The sequence below is a fragment of the Lipophrys pholis genome (assembly GCF_963383615.2).
Source record: "Lipophrys pholis genome assembly, chromosome: 3".
In the NCBI taxonomy this organism is placed as follows: domain Eukaryota; kingdom Metazoa; phylum Chordata; class Actinopteri; order Blenniiformes; family Blenniidae; genus Lipophrys; species Lipophrys pholis.
This window is the reverse complement of record NC_137627.1, coordinates 37,074,007-37,086,506: the sequence shown is the minus strand read 5'-3', so window position 1 is coordinate 37,086,506 and position 12,500 is coordinate 37,074,007.

Below are 12,500 nucleotides of genomic sequence, written 5' to 3'. Positions count from 1 at the left end.
TGTAAATAATAGGAATATGTATATCACTATACCAGGACAATATACAAACAAATACTATTTACTGTGGTATGAGAAGGATTTCTCTTTACTTCTGCGAGTTTCCACGCCTCCCCTCCTTTCACGTTTGCATATGATAGGCAACTTAGCAAGTTCTTCCCTTCAGCTCTTTGTGGAGCTTCTGGAGACGAGTCTCTGCTGGATCCAGATGGCCACCACTCATCTGAGGAACCGGATCTGGTTCGCTGTACGAGCCCGCGTCACTCGAGCCAGCCGGTGATACGCTCCGTGAGGTACCAGGTTAATCCTCCCGGATCCGCGGGTCAGACTCTCCCACGGTGTTAACTGTTTATAACCGCCCTTCTTCGCCATGTCTCTCTCTAAACCGCTATCTCTCGCTAATGCTAACTCCCGCCGCTCCGCTACCTGCTCACACCACGTTCTCCAAACACTCCACACACGTCCGCCTCTCGCCAGACTTTTGACCCCACCGATCGCGCAATACTGCATTCTAGTGGCATCGATTAATCATTACAGGTAATGTCTCAGTATAAAGGCTCATTCATAAGGTGCGCCAGACATTTCTACAGCCCGCTGTGGAAAAACATTAAAACTCGTCAAAGTCGTCAATGGCAGCCAATGAGTTAAAGACAAAATATGTTTCTTAATATTAAGATAAATGCATAAATAAAAGTGCATGCATTATAAAGTGAACATGCATCATTGTGCTATGATCCTACTGATCACTGCTTTCAATAGTAAAATGAGAAAATAAAAAAATAAATCAAATCAGTTGAGGTCTTCCTCTTATCTGCAATTTCCCCTGAGTCCATTCAACTGAAAAATAAATAGAAATAAATAAAGTACAAACATCTATGGCACACAGTCAAAACAATTCTTCCTTCAAAGAAAAATCCCGTCTTGTAGAAACAAATGTAAAAATGTAACTGAATTAAAAAGTGAGACTACGTGACTGCTCTGTGATGCTCACTGGTCTGAGGCTGAGCCTGATACTTGGTGGGGTCTCATCTTAGTACAAGTTCATCAATGTTGGGGGTTCGGCTCTGAGCTGAGGAAACCCTCAGGATTGAGTGAGGGGATTATCAGTCAGACGGCTCCTCTGGGTTGAGGGGCTCTGAGCTGAGGAAACCCTCAGGATTGAGTGAGGGGATTATCAGTCAGACGGCTCCTCTGGGTTGAGGGGCTCTGAGCTGAGGAAACCCTCAGGATTGAATGAGGGGATTATCAGTCAGACGGCTCCTCTGGGTTGAGGGGCTCTGAGCTGAGGAAACCCTCAGGATTGAGTGAGGGGATTATCAGTCAGACGGCTCCTCTGGGTTGAGGGGCTCTGAGCTGAGGAAACCCTCAGGATTGAGTGAGGGGATTATCAGTCAGACGGCTCCTCTGGGTTGAGGGGCTCTGAGCTGAGGAAACCCTCAGGATTGAGTGAGGGGATTATCAGTCAGACGGCTCCTCTGGGTTGAGGGGCTCTGAGCTGAGGAAACCCTCAGGATTGAGTGAGGGGATTATCAGTCAGACGGCTCCTCTGGGTTGAGGGGCTCTGAGCTGAGGAAACCCTCAGGATTGAGTGAGGGGATTATCAGTCAGACGGCTCCTCTGGGTTGAGGGGCTCTGAGCTGAGGAAACCCTCAGGATTGAGTGAGGGGATTATCAGTCAGACGGCTCCTGGGGGAGGTTTTGTTGAGCTTCATCAGAGAGAGCAGTTGTTCACACAGGTATGTGCTGCCAAACAGAGAGAGCGTCTGAGCAGCCTGGATGCTCTACTGTGGCATTGTGTCGGGGATGAAACGTGCAAACTCCTCAGCACCCACTCTCTCACGTTTGCCTTCAGTGTGTCGATGCACTGGAGCTCAATCAACTCCATTTGGTGGGGAGCTTTCTACATCCACTGCAAAAGGATTGCTGAGCGGTTCAAACCGGCTTTTTGGGCTTCAGAGTCAGAAAGTCGGCGGCGGAAGTCGGCGGCGGGTATCCTGAGTTTATCAGCAAACTGCTCTCGGGAACACGTCAGTAGAGAGCTTATGAGATTATATTCTTTCATTACAGCCAAACTTTCTCCACACAGAAGACACACAGGTTGAACATGGACTCTGCCCCCCACCTGGAACCCCCTGTTCTCAGCGTCCACCGTACGTTGGCCATTTTTGAGGAGGGGGTAGCTGAAAGTTGATCTCTGCTCTGACTGCTGATGAATAATGATAGTAATTAAATATCATCCAGGGGGCCATAGATAATTAGGATCCGGCCCGCGGGCCTTGACTTTGACATCTGTGGTTTAGCGGCTCTGATGACTTGTTTTGGATGTTTCCTAACTTTGATTTGAGTTTGGAGGAAAGTAGGCTGCCTCCGTGTTTCATAATGCAACCCTTCATTCGAGAACACCAGGTGACACGTAGCACCACACAGAGCATGTCCTCCTCCAGGTAGGAACTCATTCTAGAACCACTTCACCTGAACTGGGCTCACTGGAGCCGCTGCACACTGGATCAGAAAGGAGGTCACAGACAATCAGGGAACATTTTCAGACACCGCAGTGCTTTTACACAACGTACAATTTTAAGAGTTTGAACTCTCGTTTAAGTAGCCAGAGCAACAACTTGGCATGATTTAGTTTTCGTTACTGCCAACCTACTTTTTGAGGTCTTTTACATGAGCATGACCCTTACTCTATACCTCCACTGGGGGGCAGCTCTGAGTCAACCGTCTCCCTAGCAACAGAGAAGTCAAATTGTGTCAAAAAGGAAATAAAAATAGTCGTCGCCGGAGGTTTGGTGAGTCCGTTACAGTCCTGGTATTTGGAGAGCACAATTGTTCACGCTCGTATGATCAATGAGAGATACTGACGTTGGGCATGAATGAGCTCAAGTTCTTTGGTACCACAGTGGGTTTCTTAGCACTCGCACTGAATCAGAACCAAAAACAAAGGTCACACCAGCTGTGTCATGCCCTGATTCACAAATATAACCATGTCACAATGTGGCGGCCATAGTCACAACTGGAGGAAACCAGGTGGGAACAAAGCTGCTGCCAAATCGGTCCCAGGTTTCTCCTTGTCGCTGTCCCACAGACTTGTTCTGTAGGGTTCTGTAGGGTTCTCTCCCGTTAAAATACGTCTACTTGTTGGTTGGTCGGCCGTATGATTGCAATTCCATTGGCTGGGGAGTCGTAGGGAGGGAGGGAGGAAGGGAGGAAGGTAGGAAGGTAGGAAGGAAGGAAGGTAGGAAGGAAGGGAGGGAGGGAGGGAGGGAGAAAGGTAGGAAGGTAGGAAGGGAGGAAGGAAGGGAGGGAGGGAGGGAGGGAGAAAGGTAGGTAGGTAGGAAGGGAGGAAGGTAGGAAGGGAGGAAGGTAGGAAGGTAGGAAGGAAGTAAGGTAGGAAGGGAGGAAGGAAGGGAGGGAGGGAGGGAGAAAGGTAGGTAGGTAGGGAGGGAGGTAGGTAGGAAGGGAGGAAGGTAGGAAGGGAGGGAGGGAGAAAGGTAGGTAGGGAGGAAGGAAGGGAGGGAGGTAGGTAGGAAGGGAGGAAGGTAGGAAGGGAGGGAGGGAGAAAGGTAGGTAGGGAGGAAGGAAGGGAGGGAGGTAGGTAGGAAGGGAGGAAGGTAGGAAGGGAGGGAGGGAGAAAGGTAGGAAGGGAGGGAGGGAGGGAGGGAGAAAGGTAGGTAGGTAGGGAGGGAGGGAAGGAGGGAGGTAGGAAGGAAGGTAGGTAGGGAGGAAGGAAGGTAGGTAGGTAGGTAGGGAGGAAGGAAGGTAGGGAGGTAGGATTGTAGGTAGGTAGGGAGGGAGGAAGGGAGGAAGGTAGGTAGGGAGGGAGGAAGATAGGGAGGAAGGAAGGAAGGTAGGTAGGTAGGGAGGGAGGAAGGTAGGTAGGTAGGGAGGGAGGGAGGAAGGGAGGAAGGTAGGTAGGTAGGGAGGGAGGGAGGAAGGTAGGGAGGAAGGTAGGAAGGGAGGGAGGGAGAAAGGTAGGTAGGGAGGAAGGAAGGGAGGGAGGTAGGTAGGAAGGGAGGGAGGGAGAAAGGTAGGAAGGGAGGGAGGGAGGGAGGGAGAAAGGTAGGTAGGTAGGGAGGGAGGTAGGGAGGGAAGGAGGGAGGTAGGAAGGAAGGTAGGTAGGGAGGAAGGAAGGTAGGTAGGTAGGTAGGGAGGAAGGAAGGTAGGGAGGTAGGATTGTAGGTAGGTAGGGAGGGAGGAAGGTAGGTAGGGAGGGAGGAAGATAGGGAGGAAGGAAGGAAGGTAGGTAGGTAGGGAGGGAGGGAGGGAGGAAGGTAGGTAGGTAGGGAGGGAGGAAGGGAGGAAGGTAGGTAGGTAGGGAGGGAGGGAGGAAGGTAGGAAGGTAGGTAGGTCAGTAGGTAGGAAGGGAGGGAGGGAGAAAGGTAGGAAGGGAGGGAGGGAGGGAGGGAGAAAGGTAGGTAGGTAGGGAGGGAGGTAGGGAGGGAAGGAGGGAGGTAGGAAGGAAGGTAGGTAGGGAGGAAGGAAGGTAGGTAGGTAGGTAGGGAGGAAGGAAGGTAGAGAGGTAGGATTGTAGGTAGGTAGGTAGGGAGGGAGGAAGGGAGGAAGGTAGGTAGGTAGGGAGGGAGGAAGGGAGGAAGGTAGGTAGGTCAGTAGGTAGGTAGGGAGGGAGGGAGGAAGGTAGGTAGGTAGGGAGGGAGGGAGGAAGGTAGGTAGGTAGGGAGGGAGGGAGGGAGGAAGGGAGGAAGGTAGGTAGGTCAGTAGGTAGGAAGGGAGGGAGGGAGAAAGGTAGGTAGGTAGGTCAGTAGGTAGGTAGGGAGGGATGTAGGGATGTAGGTAGGTAGAGGAGCAGTCTCGTTGGACGTCTGACACTTTCAGAGGATCGTGAAATCAGCCGTCCGTAGAACCGTCTAGCACAATATGTGCATTTCATCACAATAACCATCTTCCATCAGTGATGGCCAAAAGTGCAGAATGTGTTCCTACGTTCTCAAGACACGGAACCCAAACATGTTCTCAGTGGAAGTAAAACACTCCATGCTCCTTTGAGAGTACTGAAGCTTGAGAAGTGAAGTTCATGTCCCATTTACAAGTCTTTGGACTAGAAACTGAAACACCACGACTCGCCTCAGTGACCATGTCAAACCTTCAGAACAACCAAGAGACAATCCTGGGAGTATTCCAGAGACACCTGCAGCGGAATTAGTCTTGGAATACCACAGTAGTAATAGTAGTAGTACCAGTTGAGAGTCACTCTACTACTCACGATGCTTCAGTACAAGTGCAGCAGCAGATTCTAAAACCATCGCAAACGTAACGAGAACTGCACTTTTTTAGTGAGGAACTTTGACTCATTACTGGGTATTACTTCAATCTTACATATTGTCCCTTTAACAACTAGTTTGAAGTTCTACACTTAAGTCTTGTGTTTTCCTTCATTCCACTTTCATAAAAGTCATCAACCCGCGGCCACGTGCACGCCGCTGACGTTACTGCTCAGGAGCTCTGCAGTTTGCAGCAGCCAGCCTGTCCCTGTGTGTTCACTGTTGGTCCGTCAGATCCTGATCGGTCCTGGACCCTCGGTCTGATTAGGACCTGTGTGTTCACTGTTGGTCCGTCAGATCCTGATCGGTCCTGGACCCTCGGTCTGATTAGGACCTGTGTGTTCACTGTTGGTCCGTCAGATCCTGATCAGTCCTGGACCCCTGGTCTGATTAGGACCTGTGTGTTTACTGTCGGTCCGTCAGATCCTGATCAGTCCTGGACCCCTGGACAAGTGGGTCTAATCAAAATGTGAATTCCTGAAAAGTTCCGTCCATCAGTCCAGCACATTCTGACTTCTTGTTCAAGCTTTGGTTCTGGGTCGTTGTGGTCCAGAATGGGGGGGGGGGGGGGGGGTCTTACTGAGGATGAGTCTTACTGAAGTCATGTCAAGCAGAATGTGTCCAGAGAAGCTGTTGTGAATGTATATGAATATGTTGACTTAATAAAATGTTGTTTTTTATACCATCACATTTTTCTCTCTTGAAACTTCTTCTGGGTTTTTGCAGCTTTGAAACTTTTTCTTTCTACGTCTTTTCTCTGCTCATATGAAGGTTCCAGGTGAAGCAGTGAAACCAAGTGAAGCTGTCTGAGCTGAAACGCGTGTCTCATTCTATGGTTTTGCTCTTTATTATGATCAAAAGCGGATGTAGCATTAAAAAAAGCTAAATAATCTTCCAATGTTACTTAATAGGACAAAAATACAACACGATTTACAGTCTCATTAGCATTAGCCTGTTAGCTGTGACACATTGTAATCATTAGCATTAGCCTGTTAGCTGTGACACATTGTAATCATTAGCATTAGCCTGTTAGCTGTGACACATTGTAATCATTAGCATTAGCCTGTTAGCTGTGACACATTGTAATCATTAGCATTAGCCTGTTAGCTGTGACACATTGTAATCATTAGCATTAGCCTGTTAGCTGTGACACATTGTAATCATTAGCATTAGCCTGTTAGCTGTGACACATTGTAATCATTAGCATTAGCCTGTTAGCTGTGACACATTGTAAATATTCAGCTCTTTTTCAGATCTGGGAGGCGGGAGAGTCGTCTGTCATGTTACCGCTCTGCCTGCATTCGTTCACTAATCAGGTTCTTCAAGAAGCACCAACAGAGCATCTTCCTCCACTAACATGCAGATTATAGAGCGTCTTCCTCCACTAACATGCAGATTAGAGAGCATCTTCCTCCACTAACATCCAGATTATAGAGCGTCTTCCTCCACTAACATGCAGATTAGAGAGCGTCTTCCTCCACTAACATCCAGATTAGAGAGCGTCTTCCTCCACTAACATCCAGATTATAGAGCATCTTCCTCCACTAACATCCAGATTATAGAGCGTCTTCCTCCACTAACATCCAGATTATAGAGCGTCTTCCTCCACTAACATCCAGATTATAGAGCATCTTCCTCCACTAACATCCAGATTAGAGAGCGTCTTTGTGACGGAGCGCTCTTGAACGCACCGTCATGCCCGGAGCGGTGCGCCTTTCCTCTCTCTGCTGGTCGGAGAGAGCCGGTGCTGGGAGAGAGCACACGGTGCGTCAATGTTATTGTGGAGATCAACTCCAGAAACTGTTTCCTGGTTCCATGGACATTTTTCCTGCTGTAGAAAGACGAGGGTAGAAACTACACACACACACACACACACACACACACACACACACACACACACACACACATGTCTCACACACACACGTCTCACACACACACACATGTCTCACACACACACAGACACACACACACGCACACACACAGACAGACACACACACACGTCTCACACACACACACATGTCTCACACACACAGACACACACACGCACACATGTCTCACACACACACAGACACACACACACACACACACATGTCTCACACACACACAGACACACACACACACGCACACACATGTCTCACACACACACACGTCTCACACACACACACATGTCTCACACACACACACACACACACACATGTCTCACACACACACACATGTCTCACACACAAACACACAGACACACATGTCTCACACACACACGTCTCACACACACACACACACAGACACACATGTCTCACACACACACGTCTCTCACACACACACACGTCTCACACACACACAGACACACACACACACGTCTCACACACACACACACACGTCTCACACACACACATGTCTCACACACACATGTCTCACACACACACACAGACACACACACACGCACACGTCTCACACACACACACATGTCTCACACACACACACACACACACACACACACACACACACACACACACACACACACACACACACACACAGGTCAAACACTTGGACCCAACCCACTAATCACCCGTTTGGCTCCTCCCCCATGGACCCTGTCCTGCTGATGCAGAGCACCGCTGTCTTGAGAGGAGAAGAATTCTTTCACATCTTCTATCTTTGCTTTCCTGCCGTCTTGTTTGGAACGTCTTCATGAAGTCTGTCTTCTCTCTTGGCTGTACGACACCTCTCCTCACTCTGAGGCCCCCGACACCATCCGACTAGCCACCAGTTCTATAGAGGCCATTACCCGGGAGGTCCAGGAGAGTGTCCGACAGGCCCAGGTGGGTTTGGCGGTTCAATGTGGCTGTCCCCCCAATCGGCTCTTCGTTCCCGAGGATCTCAGGTCAACTGTGATCTACTGGGCTCATGCAACCCCCCTATTCGGCCACCCCGGGGCCCAGAGAACCCTCTTTGTGGCTCAGCAATGCTTCTGGTGGGTATCCATGAGAAAAGACATCAAGGACTACATCGCGGCCTGTCGCACCTGCACCCAACACAAGCCTTCCTGGCTCCACACTCTTTGTTTCCTGCATCCCCTTCCGATTCCCCGGTGGCCCTGATCGGACATCGCTTTAGATTTCCTCACGGGTCTGCCGGAAATGGAAGATAACACAGTCATTCTCACTCTCATACGCAGATCCCCCAAAACGGTTTGTTTTGTGCCCCTGCCTAAACTCCTCTCCGCCTAGTCTAATGGGCAAGTAGAGCGGCTCAACCAAGAACTGGAGATGGGCCTTAGGATCCTGGCCTCCAGGAACCCCTCATCCTGTTCCAAGCAGCTGCTGTGGGCGGAGTTTGCCCACAACTCACTACCCTCCTCTTCATGTCACTGTTCCTGTGCATCCTGGAATACCAGCCTCCTGGGTTCCCCACTCTGGAGAAAGAGGTGAGAGTACTGTCTGCCATGTCTCTGGTTTCCCGCTGTCGTCGGACTTGGCAACAGGCACGTCGGACCCTCCTCAGGGTGGACTCCCGTCGCAAGAGGACTGTGAACCAACATCAGTCTCAGGCGCCCCAGTTTTCGGTGGGACAGAGCACCTGGTTGTCAACTCGGGACCTCCCTCTTCGCTCAACTACCCGTAAGTTGACCCCACGCTTCATTGGACCATTCCCTGTATCAAAAGTTATTAATCAATCTGCTGTGAGACTCCATCTACCCAGGACCAAGAGAGTTCACCCCACCTTCCACATCAGCCGCCTCAAGCCTGAACGTTCCTGGACACTGGTACCTCCATCACCCCCTCCACCTTCCCCGCCCATCCTGGAAGGACAGCCAGTGTACAGTCAAAGAGACTCCTGGCAGTCTGGTGCAGGGAGCGTGGGAGGCCGTACCTGGTGGATTGGGAAGGGTCTGGAACAGAGGAACGCTGTTGGGAAGCTGCCAGTAACATCTGGAATCCTCAACTCTTCACTGAATCTTAATCTGTATTTCCAGCTCTCCTAAACACAAGGCCTGTCCTACCCAACTCTGTGGTACGGACACCTTCATTTTCTCAAACACTCATTGGCTTGGCTTCCATTCCAAGGAAGTACTGCTTGTTCAATTTGACCAGTGATCACCCTCAACTCCTGTTCACGAGACGTAGGAGCAACATCAACACCGTAAAGTTCAGCAATGGACAGTAGCTGAATGCAACTCTCTAGTGAGAGTAGATTTCTTATCTATTATCATTTTGGAATGTCCAGATGATGGAAGCACCAGTGGACTGTACTCTTTAACTAACATCCTTCATTGTTAGACGGTGATGACCACATGGTCCACCAAGTGGCTCGGGTCTCATCAGAGATCACGGTCCTAGGCCGTCGTCCTTGTCTTCGTCCTCGCCCTCTTACTCTCACTCCTCTAGTTCTGTTTCCAATGTTGGCACCCATTGCCTCAAAACAGAAGAAATCACCTGTTGCCCTTTTGTGCTCAAGCTCTGATTGTTGATTGTACTACTGTGTGACGGCTGTTTACCCATGTGATGAGTCAGTGGGTATCGTAGTACAATAAACTTTAGAATTTTGAAAGACAGAGTGTTTCTTGTGAAAACAAAAGATTTTCTTCACGTGTGTAGTGTTTTGACCAAAGCAGAATTGGCTCAGGGTGTTGATGAACAGAGTCTTTTAAAGGAATGGTTAGGGGGTGCGGAACGGAACGGAACGGAACGGAACGGAACGGAACGGAACTTAACTTACAGACATGTTGGTTTTCATGAATCCACAACTGAGGGTAACTTGGAGAGCTCTATAGGGTAGAAACTGGATAAATGTACATCAGCTGCTATAAATGTCTTCTCATATTTACTGTATATCAGTTGACAGTAATGAGCCCCAGCAGAGTGGCTGCAGTAAACACCAGGACTCCCAGGGGCCCCAGTCTGTGCGGACACTCGGACGCCTCATTAGGTACCAATTAGCAGACTGTACCTCCGGGACTCATGGAAAGTGGACTGCTGTTGTCATGGTTACTGCTACAAACAGAGACGAAAGAAAACATGTTTACAAAACCAACACATTGAGATATAAAAATAGGAAATCACTCATAAAATCTGTTTCTAAATCAAGTAAAGGTATTCTCCTTTTATCTTCTCTCTAATGTGAGACTGAGAAGAAATTCATCAATAGTTCGGTTTTTGATGAATGTTGGAAGGATGTTTTAAAGTCGAAGCTGCCCTGGAGGCAGCATCCCTGGCTCTCAGCAGAGCTCTGAACCCTAACCCTAACCCTAACCCTAACCCTAACCCTGGAGGCAGCATCCCTGGCTCTCAGCAGAGCTCTGAACCCTAACCCTAACCCTAACCCTAACCCTAACCCTAACCCTGGAGGCAGCATCCCTGGCTCTCAGCAGAGCTCTGAACCCTAACCCTAACCCTAACCCTAACCCTGGAGGCAGCATCCCTGGCTCTCAGCAGAGCTCTGAACCCTAACCCTAACCCTAACCCTAACCCTGGAGGCAGCATCCTGGCTCTCAGCAGAGCTCTGAACCCTAACCCTAACCCTAACCCTAACCCTAACCCTGGAGGCAGCATCCCTGGCTCTCAGCAGAGCTCTGAACCCTAACCCTAACCCTAACCCTAACCCTAACCCTAACCCTAACCCTGGAGGCAGCATCCCTGGCTCTCAGCAGAGCTCTGAACCCTAACCCTAACCCTAACCCTAACCCTGGAGGCAGCATCCTGGCTCTCAGCAGAGCTCCTAACCCTAACCCTAACCCTAACCATTAAACCAGCTTTCTGGTTTGGCTGGGTGGTGACTGTGTTGCTGCTGTTGTGGTTGCTGGTGGTGTCATCGTCAGTCCATTTGGAGAAGAATCTGAGGATAGATGATGTTTAATCCTCAAACTCCCCCTCTCCCTCCCATGTGGCTGGCTCCCTGTAAACCTGCCAGTCTTTGCTCTAGAAAGAGTTCTGCAGCTCAGCGGTAGCCTACTGGGTCACACAGGGTCCACTGTGGAGGTTTACTCTGAGTCCTAGGCAGGGATCAGGAGGATGGAGGTCTGGTCGGAGAGGCCAAAGTTCCACGTTTTGCCTTGGTGACAAGCTTGTAAAATGGGGCTAAAATGTCCATCAATTCTATATAATCAAAGAAAGCTCACCGAGTGCCGGCAGGTGCTGATGCTGATGCTATCTTTACCTGCATTAGCATTAGCTATCGAGAGCGATGTGAAGAGTGATGATCTACAGCGCGGCGCTCTATTGCTTCAGAGCAGGGGCTTCTTACCAGGTGACAGCTTGTACCCCAACCCCACTGGTTTCCCCAGGACAGGATTCCTGCCCATTGGAACGGGTGGCAGGCTGTGGATCTGGAGGGCTGAGTCTGGCATCTTGTTGTTAGGCCAGGTTCCAGTGAGACAAACCACTGCACAGTTCCTCATCTCCCAATAACCCTCTGTCCTCAGATGGAACAGGTCCATCTTGTTGTCCAGGGAGTGGACATGTGCCAGGAAGAGTGATGGTATATACATTTATACATTTATAGCATTTTGTCGGGCAAGCATGCCGGCCTGGGTTCCCCTCTTCTGCTTTCAAATGCATGGTTTCCTTTCTCTCTCTCTCTCTCTCTCTCTCTCTCTCTCTCTCTCTCTCTGTCTCTCTCTGTCTCTGTCTCTGTCTCTCTCTCTCTCTCTCTCTCTCTCTGTCTCTCTCTGTCTCTCTCTCTTAGTCTCTCTCTCTCTCTCTTTCTTAGTCTCTCTCTCTCTCTCTCTCTCTGTCTCTCTCTCTCTGTCTCTCTCTCTCTGTCTCTCTCTCTTAGTCTCGCTCTCTCTCTCTCTCTCTCTCTTAGTCTCTCTCTCTCTCTCTGTCTCTCTCTCTCTCTCTTAGTCTCTCTCTCTCTCTCTCTTGTCTCTCTCTCTCTCTCTCTCTTAGTCTCTCTCTCTCTCTCTGTCCCTCTCTCTCTCTCTTAGTCTCTCTCTCTTAGTCTCTCTCTCTCTCTGTCTCTCTGTCTCTCTCTCTCTCTCTGTCTCTCTCTCTTAGTCTCTCTCTCTCTCTCTCTCTTAGTCTCTCTCTCTCTCTCTCTCTCTCTTTCTTAGTCTCTCTCTCTCTCTCTCTCTCTCTCTTAGTCTCTCTCTCTTAGTCTCTCTCTCTCTCTCTCTCTCTCTCTCTCTGTCTCTCTCTCTTAGTCTCTCTCTCTCTTTCTTAGTCTCTCTCTCTCTCTCTCTCTTAGTCTCTCTCTCTTAGTCTCTCTCTCTCTCTTAGTCTATCT